At 29.1% G+C, this 14,973-nt stretch overlaps 2 long non-coding RNA genes across 8 annotated transcripts in view; one reads left to right on the top strand and one right to left on the bottom strand.

Moving 5' to 3' along the window:
- LOC127071400 (uncharacterized) overlaps positions 1-14,973 on the top strand; it is a 49,700-nt gene that overhangs the window by 13,151 nt on the left and 21,576 nt on the right. The gene's annotated exons all lie outside the window — the stretch shown is intronic.
- The window catches only part of LOC127071402 (uncharacterized), a 44,300-nt gene that overhangs the window by 13,391 nt on the left and 15,936 nt on the right, over positions 1-14,973 (bottom strand). For all 5 annotated transcript variants that reach the window (XR_007785022.1, XR_007785021.1, XR_007785018.1 and 2 more), the window contains one exon: positions 12,970-14,128. This is a non-coding gene — a long non-coding RNA (uncharacterized LOC127071402). The remainder of the gene's footprint in view (positions 1-12,969; positions 14,129-14,973) is intronic.

The raw sequence follows: 14,973 nt of genomic DNA, 5'->3' as shown, positions 1-14,973 counted from the left end.
TCAACGCAAAAAATCAATCTATTAAGAATAGAAAAACCACAATGAAAGATCAATAGAATATTTAAAGCATGAAAAGATGTTTGCTGATATCAGAAATCGGGTTATTCCTGATGGAACAAATTGGACCCAATACCCTTTAATCCTGAATTACATCAATACAGATGTAATTACGTGTCTGCATGTAAATCTCTGCCGGAAATTTCCTCGGTAGCTCAGATGGTAGAGCATTCACCCGAATAACTTTGTAAACATTCATCAAACGAAGACCTAATTTTTTTTCTTTTCGTTTATTCATTTTTGAGATATGTTTCAAGGAACATAAATTTAAAATATATGCTGATTGAATAAAATATGTCATTTTCTAAACATACATATCCTATCTTTTCTATTGTATTTGTAGACCTGAAAATGAGTAAAGATTTTGATATGTTCTTTTTTTCTTTTTGTCATTTGTTTCTTCCAAATGATTTCCAAAAAATTTTTTTTATACTGTGTAAAATATATATTTCAAAATGCTTTTCCGTATGTTTCGTTCCTGTGTTATTTACCGATTCTTTTTTAACGATTCGATTGAAGCTAATCGGGAAAAGCATTTTATGAATCTTCGAAAATCGGTACCTAAACTTATAAGATTACAAACGACTTTTGTATATGAAAATACTAACAAACATTCTGAACTCCCAAGTTTTTTTTCTCGCGATTAGTGCCGTCTCCAGTGTTCTATGGATGTGCACGTTATAATGCAGACATTACTTTTTAACAAAGAAAAAATTATTGGTTTACGTACTGTGTTACGGTCACTTATAACATTAGTGAGTAATTGACTAGCGTAAGTGTGCCATTTATTTAATGTGCTTTTTTCTTATTGACTCACGAGATATCACAAGATAGAAACGATGGCAATCTCTTCTACGTTATTGGACTTCTCTTCACTTAATAGGATAAATGACTTCTGTTTATTTTTCTCTACGTGAAAATGCAGAGGTGACTCAAGATTAGGAAGTAATATTTAATAGTGGTCAGTAAGTTTCGTAGTCGAGATCGAAGTGTGCTTCGAACATTTTCCTTGGTAACATGAAAGTTCGGTATAGTAAAAAAGTGAAGAGGAGGTGGAAGATTTCTGAACAATTGGAGATATCGTTGGAAAACTTGCATTGGTGGGGCTTATGGTTTACGACTAGTTGGATATGGTGGGGTAACGTAATTAAGCTATTCTATAAGAAGAAATATTCTTACATTTATATTCATAATAATAAAACCGATCATGTTGATAGTGATAAGAAGGATACACAATGATAATAATATTATTAAATAATAATAACAATAACAAAATAATCATGTAATAATAATAATAATTGTGTGGAAATTTCAGTGGAACATGTACAGTAAATGTAACTTCTTGGATGTGTAATATACTTCATAGTTTCTAAATTAGAGATAAAGATGAGAACTTAAGGAAACTAAAGTCCTAAAGTTCTAAAGTTTTGCTTTAGAAAAATACATTATCGGTTTACAATATCACCAAAATTACGCTTTATTCACACGTACTCATTTTTCTGTAATTGCATGAAGACTAGTAGCTTGTTTCCAAGTTTGACTTCTATGGATATTTAGGCTTCCCTTTCTTTAGAAACCCTCGTCGGAAACACAAGATATTTTCAAAGACTCCTCCATCAAAAGGGAGGGTCTTCGTAACTAGGCAACCCATACGAGTATTCGAGACGAGATACATGTGTACGCACGCGCGCGCGCGTAAAGTGTGTGTGTGTGTGTGTGCGCGCGCGCGCGCATATATATATATGTGTATATATATATATATATATATATATATATATATATATAATCGTAGGAACTTTTTTAATGCCCTTGCAAAGTCCTTGCCACAGTCGACAACGGAGAGCAGTTGATCAATAACCATGACGGTGGCTTCGAAATAGTCCCCTTCGAGCCACACCCTTATTCTAGCACTGTTCCCACTTTTTCAGATATAGCTAAAACTCAGTTTTCGAAATATCAAACAGCTAATTTTTCTATACCTATTTCAATTATATATTAAAAGATGAATTTTTCGACTTAACCTTATTTTTCTCAGATTTCCTTAGCACAGCAAATATTACAGTAAAGTATTTTAATGAAAAAGTATTGAAGAATGGCAATACAATATATCCAATAAAAAATTTTTAAATAGAACTTACTCGAGTTCAGATCATTAATGGTTAGTAATTTTCTGCCAAACTTGGTCTAATTGTTTTCTCATCGGAACCTTGACAATCACTTATGATATAACGCCACAAAGTTTCCAAATTAATTGTTATAAATACGATTTGATTAAAAATAAAAATTTGTCAATAATAGAAATAACAGTATAAAATAAAGAGAATAGGCAATAATTAATTACAGTTATTAATAATTTTCGATTAACAAATAGAGCAATTAAATTTCGAATAAAGTAATTAAATCAAACGAATAAAATAAGTAGATTTCGAAAAAAGAATATTTACATCAATCTACTTCTATGTATATGTAAATGTTAATTTTTAATTATTAGTCAATTGTACACTCGTTTTCGTTATTTCAAAAGTAAGCAAACATGATATTTTACAAAAATAAAATTTTCTTATGTACCATTTTAAAACACTTTAAAGGAAAGAGACTTACTGTTGAAGCCCTTACTATTTTTTGTCATTATACTGTCATTATATTCGTATCGAAAACATCGGTGAAACAGAAGGGTTAACCGAATAGCGAGTTGTTAAGATCAGCCGAATATTTAGGCATAAGGTTCATATTTACATACAAACATATATATACAATAATTTGTCATTGTAAACTAATAAAGATGAAAATTATATTTCCGAGAATAAATTGTACGAAAATTCTGCTTTTATCATTTCATTAAAAATATTAAAAAGATAAAATATATCTAACAGTTAATCGCGAAGATAAATCGTAATCTCTCGAAAGCAATGTATTTTCTCTCCTTCCTTTCTTTCGATTACATTTCAATATTCACACACACACGTACATGTATGCGTTATATGTTACTCATAAACAGGTATAGAATGAAGTAATAAAAAATAGTAAAAATCGTAACTTACGGTGAAGTGCGTGTATTTTCTATTGTATTATACATGTATAGATATACACACATATATCTATATGAAATCAATCACAAAAATATTAGGATACCAATACAAATTTAATATTTACCCTTGATATTGGAAACATACAATGTGCAACAAAAAACAATTATCATCTATTACAATATTGTATATAGATAACAGAAACGGAGGACTGTTAATTTGTTACGTATGGTTCTTTAAATATTGTAGAAAATCCCGAAATAACGCGAATAATTTTATCATGTGTATGATAGAATATGGGGACATTTTTCAAATAAAATTTATATTGGAGCTTATAAAGCGGAATTATCATTATTTATTATTATTTAATATAATAACGGGTACATCTCATCTTAAATAACATGCTATTAACAATTATACACATTCTGAATTATTTTATATTGTACAAATAATCTTTCTTGATCATTTATTATTCATATATTATACAATTTTTAAATCATCTTTTGTATTTATTACGCTTTATGAACTACTTTATCGCAGATCCTTTATAGGATTTAAATTAGACGATGTGGAGGTAGTTGAAAATCATTTTTGCTATTTTAGAGCAAATTTTCATACAATATCGGAGCTTCTTCCTTAGAATGATAAAATTTCAATTGTTACAATTTAAATGAATTTTTATATCCCGTATTTGTGGTACTATTCCTTTAAATCATTTTGTAAAATGTTTAAGTATCTATACAAAACATTTTCAGTAAATTCGTGTTCACCTACACCAATATTAGAAAACAAATCAATAAAACAACCTCAAACCATCATAGAGTTATCATTGTGCTTTATCTTAACTTGTAAATGTTTTAGTTTATGCGTCTCTTTCCGTTTTTGCCAAACTTTTATCCCTACTATAGATGCAATATGAAATTTGCTGTCATCTGCAAATATTACATTGTCCCAACACTTACATTTCTTCGATTTTTTTGAAATTGAAGTTTCTCCTTCCTATTTTGTGTATTCATATATAACTTTCTCATGCCTATTCATCCTAGACGAAATAGTTCTCTGATCGAAGCACTCTTCGTACATTTTTTGCATATATTCTGTTATTTCAAAAGCTTTTTCGTAAAATAAGGTATCCAAAATATAGAGCTATTGATTTCTAAATTCACTTTCTAAAATTACTTAACAAGTTATCTGTTGTAAGATGTCACAGGCGAAAATAAACGCAAGTTTGAAACGAATGCAAATTCTGCGAAGCTCATTATATTCCATACGGATTCATAGAATATGGCACTCTTAATTGTGTAATGTACAAATAATAGAATAATCGAAAAAAATTTACCGACTTTCGTAAATTTCTGGATATATAATTATAATTAAGAAGAGTAATGAACGATGTAAAGGAACTTTTAAGCAACTCGAACACGTCAAGAAGTATTAAAAGTAAGTAAACGAAATCTACGAAAAAACAACAATACTGGAGGACAAAGATTGTCAATACGTAGTTCGTGTATATCATAAAATAGCGACGGAGCTATAAATAGAACGAATACTCGGAGACAACAAAAATATAGACGGAGGGAGACAATAATTCAGGAAACAAGAAAGTGTGTTCGCAATCGAACGAATGTAAACAAACAGTAATAGGCATACATGCCACATATGTATCTTTTTATTTGCAGGAAAGTACAATAAGTGAAAGAAATTATATGATCATTATACCAGAAGTTAAAAAATCGCAATGTAAAATGCTGTACTGAAAGTCTGATAGTAATAAAAAGAGCATCGATATTTCAAATCTGTTGGTTAAATAATTTTGAATAACGAAGAGTAAATGAGATAGTGAAGAAACTGTCAAATAACTGTTTGGTATACCAATGGAAAAAAGATAAGAAAGTCAAATTTACGAACAATACAGACAGACGTCAACATTATTAGAGAATAAGGGGGATAGCTAATATTATATAATGTTGCTAAGAAAAGTACAAAAAGTTTTACAGAATAATGATAAAAGACAGCAGTCCTTTTCACACAAGCAAATAACAGATTGTTCGAATGCATGAGAAATAAGTACGAAATGTGAGAAAAATAATCATCATGGGTAACAAAGACGTACACTTTTATTCGCAGAAACGAGTAGTAACGAAAAGATAATTTACAGATATAAATAAAATATTATTGACGTTTAATCAATTTTAATTAATAAACGAAATTAATGGGAATTTTAACGCGAACATTGTACATTCTCAAACGTTTTGTTCATCCCGAAGAGTATCAATAATAGGCAGGGAATAATACAAGAACTGATGAAAGCCCATATCATCGTAGAAGATACTTTTGAATTCTCCAGTTCCGCAGAATTGGTCAAAACAAATACGATTGCACATTTACTATCGATGATAAAATAATTTAGTTTCCATAACCTATAGCGTTCGTAGAGAGACATGTCTATAGAACATTAAATATGAAATATCGTACAGGAAGTCAACGTATTTTTAAAGACAGAACGTGTACAGTGAGAGAAAAATGAAGGAAATATGAAGTTAGTCACATTGTTCACGTATACCTTGAAAGAATTGAATATCAAGTAGCGGATATCATTAAGTATCAATGTTCTTAGCATGATACAATGTTTAGTAAACCAGACAAACGTTTACTAGAATGTTATACGAGATTTAAAGTGCTCCTGTTGCGTTCAACTACTGATGTAGTTTTAGATAAACTACCGTACGTTATTCCAATAGAATTTTGTGATCAAATCATTATTCCGTGAAAAAATATCGTAGAAGGAATAGAGAATTTCATACAGCATTTGCTTTGTAACACCATATCCGCTAATATTAATAGCCGCAATATGATCATCTCATACCACATTGCGCTATAGTCTGGACAGAGGACCCTATTCAGGACGATGAAAGCTTACAATATAAGTCCATTCTCGCTGTTCTCCATGGTTCTTTAATATAAGAAGTTAACATGCACATTCGAATTAGTGTAATTTCATCATATCATAACCCTCAGTATATTCTGATTCCTTATTTGTCCGTTATATCTGTTGATCAATAATGATGAGAAGAGACAGTGGGTACTGTTGATTTCGTACGATTGCCTCGTTAATAATTTTATTCAATATTTTCTTATAATCAAGAAAGCATTGTATGCTCGATAGCCGTTTTAACACTTCTCATACTAATCTTATTTATTCGTTTTAGCTTTCTTTATTTATTTTAAGAAGATTATATTTTATAATTATATTTAACAGAAGTTGACCCGATTATCTAAATCAAAGAAAATAATACTTCTACGTAATTATTTGATTAATTTATAGAGAAAAATACTTTTATATATAAATCTGTTATGCTTTCAGCGATTAGACACACACACACACACACACATATTACTATAATACATATAGATGAATAATAAATATTTCATTTAATTGATTATTATTTTTGGCAAATCATACGAGATAAGATCAAAATTATATCCCTCGTTTTTATTAAGCTTCTATTATACAATATTATATAATAAAAAGGACGACGTATGTAGCAAAATGGAGGGAATGTAAATTAATTATCGATATTCCGTAGTTATATATTTATAAGAATATATACGTGTTATTAAGAGCAATTTAGAGAAATAAAACTGAAAAGTTATTCTAAACAGAACTAGTTTTTAAACAGAACTAGTTTTTCGTATAAAATAAGTAACTACAACTTTATGTCTTGGATGGACTTAATTCAAAAATCTACGGAAGCATTCAATTTCTTCCGTAAATATTCATAATTTACCCAAACCTAATTTAACGCAAGTATTTTTAGAATGTTACGTAGCTCTTCACATTACTAAATTGTTCATTAAAAATTTATTGTTAAAAGATAAACATGTACTAGTTGAATATATTATTACATAGGATCATGTTCGCAGAAAAATAATTTCTTATTAAATTATATAGAACTTTATAAGTATATCAAGAAATTGGATACGGCATATAACCTTGGTTAACTACAAATGTATGTATAGGTCTTCGTGGCTCAAATGATAGAGTGCTTTTTCGGCAAATGAAAGGTCCCAGGTTCGCGTCCTGGTTGAAAAAACACCGTCCTGGTGCGTGCAATTTTTAATGGATCCTTTAAAATTTGTTCGTGTTGTAAATTATCTTAGTTTTCATTCTCAGATTAAATTTAAACTTGAATCCCTCGTATTGTCCTATATTTCCTGTTTTCTCCTATCACGTGTCCCCCATCATCCTTTTTAAATAATTATTGTTATCATAATGAATACCTGACGAATTATATAACATTGATAATTCCCTACAATCTTAACAAAAGAAAAGAAAAGGACAATTAAACACCGTAATTAATTATTGCGGGAACGAACAAAAAGTATATGACTGGTTTGTATGTATGTAACCAAAGAAAGAGAGAATATATGCTTACTCTCGCATTAAGGATATGAAAAACCACAATTAAATCTTATATTAAAAATTAGACTATCTCTATATTCATTCTTGATTCACAGCATACACAGATGTTCAGATGTATCTGCAGGAAAATTTAGCCGGAAAATTCCTCGGTAGCTCACATGGTAGAGCATTCACCCAAAAATCTTTGTAAGCATCAATCGAAGACCTAATTTTTTATCTTTCTATTTATTCATTTTTGAGATATGTTTCATGGAAGATTCTAATGTAAAATATATATGGATTTAATAAAATATGTCAATTCGTATAGATCTATCATATCATTTCTATATTATCGCAATGCTTTATAATGAGTAACGGATTTTCTTCCTCTTTTTTTCTACATGTCATTTGATCCTTACAAATAATTTTCAATAAATTTTTTTTATACTATGTAACATAGGAAATGTGCAATCACGTTTAAAATGCATTACATATATATTATCGCACTGAAAAACGTATAGAATGAGATCGATATATCGTTATATCGGTAATTCTCGTTGTCGATAATGGAATTCCTTCCTTCGTATTAATTTGCCATGTACTTGGAATACAAAGATATCCTCTATACATTTAATACAATTCAACGGTATTATACGGTTACAAATTCTATTCTGTTTTTATCGCTGCAAAGAAAATGAAGAAAAAAAAGCCGAAATAAGGAAAAATAAATCATACTTGATATGAATGAAATGAGTGTGATTTTCTCCGTATCTTCTAGGTCGTACGTTTCAGAGTGTAGAGACTCAGAAATATCTGTAAGCTATCATTAAGAAAATGGGGGTAATTTGACTCTTCATGATTATTCTCCTATTAATGTGCAAAATTGAAAGCAAGCAACATCTTATTAATGTGGCTCTTCTTATTCTTTCATAATACAAAGCTGAATATCCGTTCAAGAATTATAAATTTGCAATACATGATACATAATTTTTCAAATATCAACAAATGACTCTTTATAAGTTGAAATATTCTCTTCTGTGCTTTGCTCAAATGATACTTCATGTTTTTCTATTTTAATATCTTTTAAGGTAACAACGAGTAATTTTATGAATCATTGAAAATAGTTAGACCTATAACACTACGAGCAGGTTTCGTATCAGCAAATAAAAGCTAAACCCTTAAACAATTAAGCTTTCATTTTCTGTAAACTATGCCATCTTCACTGATTTCAAATCTCGGGTATTCCCCGATATAGAAAGTTTTCTCAGTTTAATAGCTCATTTCAACTTTGTAAAAAATCTTTTCAAATTCAATCAGAAAGGAACAGGTACAGATGTACAACCGTTAATGTAAAAAATTAAGAATTTAAATGGGCATTTTACCAAAAATGAAGTAGATAAATTGTTAAGTAGAGATCGAAAACTAATGAAAAGTGATTACAGTGAATATCATTATTGTATCAAGAAGATGAATTATATTGTAGCGTCAACGTTTTTTCATAACCGCATACTTTCTATGGAATCATTAAATGTATGGATTCATATATACTTCAGCACACGCCGTACTATTTGAAACTTTGAATATAGGAAATCATATATTTTAAAATGCTTTATCTTACTTTTTGTCCCTATATTATTTTTCGTTCTTTTTAACAATTCGATTCAAGCTAATCGATGAAAGAATTTTATAAATCCTTAAAAGTTGTTACCTAGACCTATAAAATGAAAGAAAACTTTTGTATATTTACGAAAATGCTGACAAATACAGTAAACTACTAAGCTTTCTTTTTCGTCAAATAGTACAATCTCCAATGTTGTATTCCTGCATATATTATACTGCGAACACTATTTTTTAACGAAGGAAGAATTATTGCTTTACTTTCTCTATTACAGTCATTTATAAAGATGTAACGCAAGTGATCCATTTGTTTAATATGCTCTTTCTTTTTGACTCACCGAGATAGAGACGATAGCACTTTCTTCCCCGATATTCGTTTTGTCTCCATTTAATAGGTTAATAGACTTGTGTTTCTATCTCCCATTGATAATATAGAAATGTTATAAGATTGAGAAGTTGTATGCGAGTGTGGAGAATAGATTTCGTGGTCCAAATCGAAATGTCCTTCGAACCAGCTGGAGGTTTCGTCGTGAAAGCTGGAGTAGTGGAGCTTGTGTTTAAGGCTAGCAGGATAATGTGGGTTAACATATGTTATGTTTCTTTGTGTATGCTATTCTGTAGAAAGCAATTTTGTTACAATTATAATGATAATAATTAACCCGATGGTGTTGATAATGATAAGAAGAATATACAATGATAATAGTAATATTAAATGATAGTAATAATATCGAAAAGGTTACATAATAATGATGATCATAATGTGGATATTTGAGTGGAATGTATACAGTAAATATAATTTTTTGGACAAAAAATGAACTTCATAATTTTAAGATTTCACGTAAGGCTAAGGACTTTCCCTTGCCATGATAGAAAACGATGTTCAACGTTTTTGCGTGATAAATGTGCTTTATCGGTATACAATATTATAATAAAGTACGCTTTATTCACATTCATCGGCCAGTAATACTATGATGACGAATAGTTAAAAAATAAGTTTCCAACTTTCACTTTTACGGATATTTCGGCATCGTTATCTTTGTAAAGCCTGGTCAGATACACAAGATCTGTCCGTAAACTCTTCGATCAAGGGAGGGTCTTGGTAACTAGGTAACCGCTACGAGTATTCGGGGCAACCTTATATTTATATATATGTGTGTGTGGGTGTGTGTGTGTGGGTGTGTATAGGAATTTTTTCGAATGCCCTTGCCAAGACCTTGCCACAGACCGTTCACATGATCAATAACGACGACAGTGTCTTCGAAATAGTCCCCTTCAAACCACACCCTTAATATAGCATTGCTCCCACGTTTTCAGATATAGCTGGAACTTAGTTTTCGAAATATCAAGCAACTAATATTTTTGATTATATGTTAACAGATAATGAGTTTTATGACTTAGCCTTATATTTTTAATTGTAGAAGCCAGAACATGATTTTGTAGATAAATGTTTTATATGAACTATGTGGACTATCATTATAGTCTAGTTACATGCAACTTGGTTGAAACGAAATTTTCTTCTAGCAGCGTATATAATAATCAGCAATAGTTTCTTCAGTTTTGTCAAAAGTAGGTAAGGAAGAGAATTGCTGTTACAATAATTAATAGAGGAGTTAGAAAGAAACAGAGAGAGAGAGAGAGAGAGAGGGGGAGAGAGAGAGAGATTTAGAAAGAGATACAAAATTATTTTATATTCCATCCATTCATGAAAGTGGAAATTGATATTCCTTCGAGTTCGATTCGAGGATCTCATATATATGTACATTTTCTTCTTCGTGAAGCTGCCATAACGTCGTTCATGGCTGAATTAACTATAAGAGATCATAATATAAATCATAATAACAAAAACGAAAACGAACTAAAATATACAACAAAATTTTCTATATTATATATATATACATATATATATATATATATATATATATATATATATAGACACACACACATGTATACGCATATATATACATATATATATACATGCGTATGTATGTATATAGCTAAATAAATAGATAAATGGATAATAAATAGAAACAAGTCAAATATGTATTAATAAAATATTAAGTGACGTAATATGTGTATGTGTGTCTTCGATGACTTTCATGTAATATGTAAGTAGTAGAATAATGCTTATAATAATGGATTGATACGGAATATGAAAACAGTAAATTAAACTTTTTTGACACAAGAAATGGCACATTCAATATTGATCATAACTAATACGTAAAAGCCAAACCCTTGAAGCTATTGTGTAATATAACATAACTCGTGACAATCGTCACATGAACGGAATTAATAGTTAAATGATATCAAGTTGAGGACAGGGAATTGGGAAAAGGAAAAAAAACGTATGTTTATACAAGAATAAATATTATATTTTGTTTCGTTATTTCTTTCTTGAATTTTGTATATAGAAATGTATTTTTTCTGTTATTATCTCTTAAGTTGAAACAATTGTTACTCGGTTACACAATTTCAATTAAACTGTTATCTTAAATACGGGATTTAGTTAAAAGAGTGACTATAGAATTTAAATATCAACTACACTTTTTCGAGTCTAGTATTGAGGCTAATTTTCTTTTTTTCAATATGTAAAGAATTTTTTAATGTGTAAGAAAATAGAAAGCTTCTGACAATTTGTAAACCTAGGTGAGCCTAAAATACCTCAAAGTAGAATAATTGATTTGAAAAAACATTTACAACTTTCGGCCTGGTCCGTATTCAAAACTCCGATGATACTTATTGGCAGATCTATGTACAAATGTGTAAGAGGACGGAGAGAAAATTATTATTTATGAGTAATATAATTTCTCTACAATTAGAATAAGCAAGAATAATAAGAACAGAAAAGGTATAATTGTTCTTTATATTTTTAATGTAGATTTTACATTAACAGAATAACTCAGAAATGAACCTATTCAAAAGGGAAATTCATGAAATAAAGGTACCACCGTCCGAAATAATACAAATCAACAAGTTAATTATTGCCTCTTACTTTTACTTCCCTATTCTTTCTTATTTTCTTTATGTTTCTCCTAACTTCTCGGATTCTCATAAATTCATAATATCTTGTTATATATACATTTGTCAGAACACATATGAACATTACGTGTATTATAATACGTTATATCTATCTTCTTATTAATATATATGTATTACAATCAGTTAGTTACTATTAGATGAAAAAAATGAAAATTATATGATATTAATAATTTAGAACCTAATCTATGAGTAATAAACAAACAAAGCAATAAAAACAGGATACACAATAATAATATATAAATATATATATAAATCTATATATAAATCTATATGTATATATACATATATATATATATATATATATATATATGTTATCCTTTTCGGAAATTTCGAATTGAGAAAATTATTTGTAAGTATACGATATGTCAATTACGATGTATAAAAAATTAAATCAAGAAAATGGTCTTTGCGATATCAATAAGTCCTATAGAATATTATAAGTTAATACTAAATTGCCGATCATGAATATTACCATTGCTTATAAACTAAATTGAATACTTCTTTTTATATGGGCTATTAAGGAAAAGAATCACGTATGTTATTAAAAAGTAAGGATAAGGTCATAGCGCTATATTCTGGATAGAGGATAGTATCTATTATGAAATCGAAGTCTTCAATATAAGACCATCCTCGCTGTTCTCCACGTTTCTTCCTTAATATAAAAAAGAAATATTTTATTTAATATTTTCTTAAAATTAACAAAACATTCTATACATTCCTCATATGTGTTTTATCAATTTGTGTTTTCTTTGTATATTTTTCTTGATACTCGTCGATAGCTCAGATGGTAGAGCATTCACCCGAAAATCTTTGTAGGCAACTAGCGAAGACCTAATTTTTTTTCTTTTTTTTTTTAATTTTTGTGATATGTTTCAAGGAAGATTCAAATTTAAAATATATATGGATTCAATAAATTATGTCAATTCGTATAGAAATATCATACTTATAACAGAACACTTTATCATTGCACATAACAAAAATTCATCCGACTTTCTAAATCAAAGAAAATATATCTTCTACGTTTCACTCACATAATTGTAAGGAGACTTTATGGAGAGAAATACTTCTATCTACATTTGTTATGCCTTCAGCGATGTTATTGTATATATTAAACATACTTTAATTAAATAAATTACTATAATACTTATAGACACTGAATAATATATATTACATTTGTTTAATTATTATATTCATAAAAAATGTGAGGTCAAATCTATATCTTTCGATTTTTTTAAGCTTCTATTATACAATATTACATAATAAAAAAAGGAAGGCATGTGTACAATGTAGGAGATGTAAATTAATTATCGATATACTGTATTTATACCTTCAGATATATACGTAAGTGTTATCAAGAACGTTTTAGAAAAATAAAACTTAAAAATTCCACTAAACAGAACAAGATTTCGTGTAAAATAATTAACTTCTACTTTATACTTTCCGCAGCCTTTTTTAAGAAATCTTCGGAAGCACTTGGTTTCTTCCGTAACTGTTCGTAATCGGCACTTGATTTAACACAAGTATTCTAAAAGCGTTACATAGCGTTACACATTACTACATAGTTCATTAAAAATTTATTGTAAAAAATAAGTACGTATTACTAAGTTGAATATAGTATTACATAGACTTATGATCGCAGAAAAATAATTTCTCTATAATATATATAAAAATTGTTAATCATACAGAGAAATTAGATGTGGTATATAAACACATTTATATAAATACATGGACATAGGTCTTTGTGGCTCAGGTGGTAGTGCGCTTGTTCGGCGAGTGAAAGGACCCGGGTTCGAATCCCGGTCGAGGAACTCCCGCAACTTTCTTTCTCAGTTGAACTCGTTTCTCTATGTGTTGGTTTTACGATTTTATCCAAGATCATTTTCGGATTAAATTGTAGATTTCAATTCCTCGTGTTCAGTCCCATTAATTTCCGGTTTTCTGATCACTTTACCATACACCCATTGATGAATTAATCGTTGTTGGTATATCTCTAAATGCATAGAAGATGACCAATTTATGTAATATTTAAATACAATCCCCTTTCAACAATTTGCGAAAAAATAAGATTAAACATTTCAATAATTAATTGAACAAAGAAACAAAGATACGATGGTTTCTGTGAAACCCAAAAAAAAAGTTTTCATGTGCTTAATCTAGTATGAAGGATTAGAAAAAAACATAATTATTACTATGATTTTTTGAAGAGAACGTATACTCCCCATTTTTATATCACTTTCACCACGCCCCTTGAAATAAACATTAAATCCTAAAATTTATTTGTCCACCGAATTCCTGACCAATTATACAATATAAATACCCCTCTGCCCGACAAATGAAAAGAATTGGAAAATCACCACAATTAAAGTGAAATTCTAAATACAACCGATTGTGTGGAATCAAAAAGGACATATATAAATTTACACAAACGCATTTAAGAATATGTAAAAAATCACAATAAAATAATTAGCAAAATAGAGAAAATTAAAAAGAGTCTTTGTATAGAAAGTATCGTATCTGAAATGCCTTATTCCTGACGATGAAAATTGAACCAAATCCCCTTTCGTATCGAGTTATAGCAATTACAGATGTTTAGATTCATCTGTAAGTAAAGTTAGGCAGAAAGTTCCTCGATAGCTCAGATGGTAGAGCATTCACCCGAAAATGTTTGTAGGCAACTAGCGAAGACCTAATTTTTTTTCTTTTTTTTTTTAATTTTTGTGATATGTTTCAAGGAAGATTCAAATTTAAAATATATACGGATTCAATAAATTATGTCAATTCGTATAGAAATATCATACTTATTTTCAAACTTATTTGCATGATTGTTAACGAATA

This window comes from Vespula vulgaris, chromosome 21 (assembly GCF_905475345.1).
Source record: "Vespula vulgaris chromosome 21, iyVesVulg1.1, whole genome shotgun sequence".
Taxonomy (NCBI): domain Eukaryota; kingdom Metazoa; phylum Arthropoda; class Insecta; order Hymenoptera; family Vespidae; genus Vespula; species Vespula vulgaris.
This window is presented reverse-complemented; position numbering and strand designations above follow the sequence as displayed.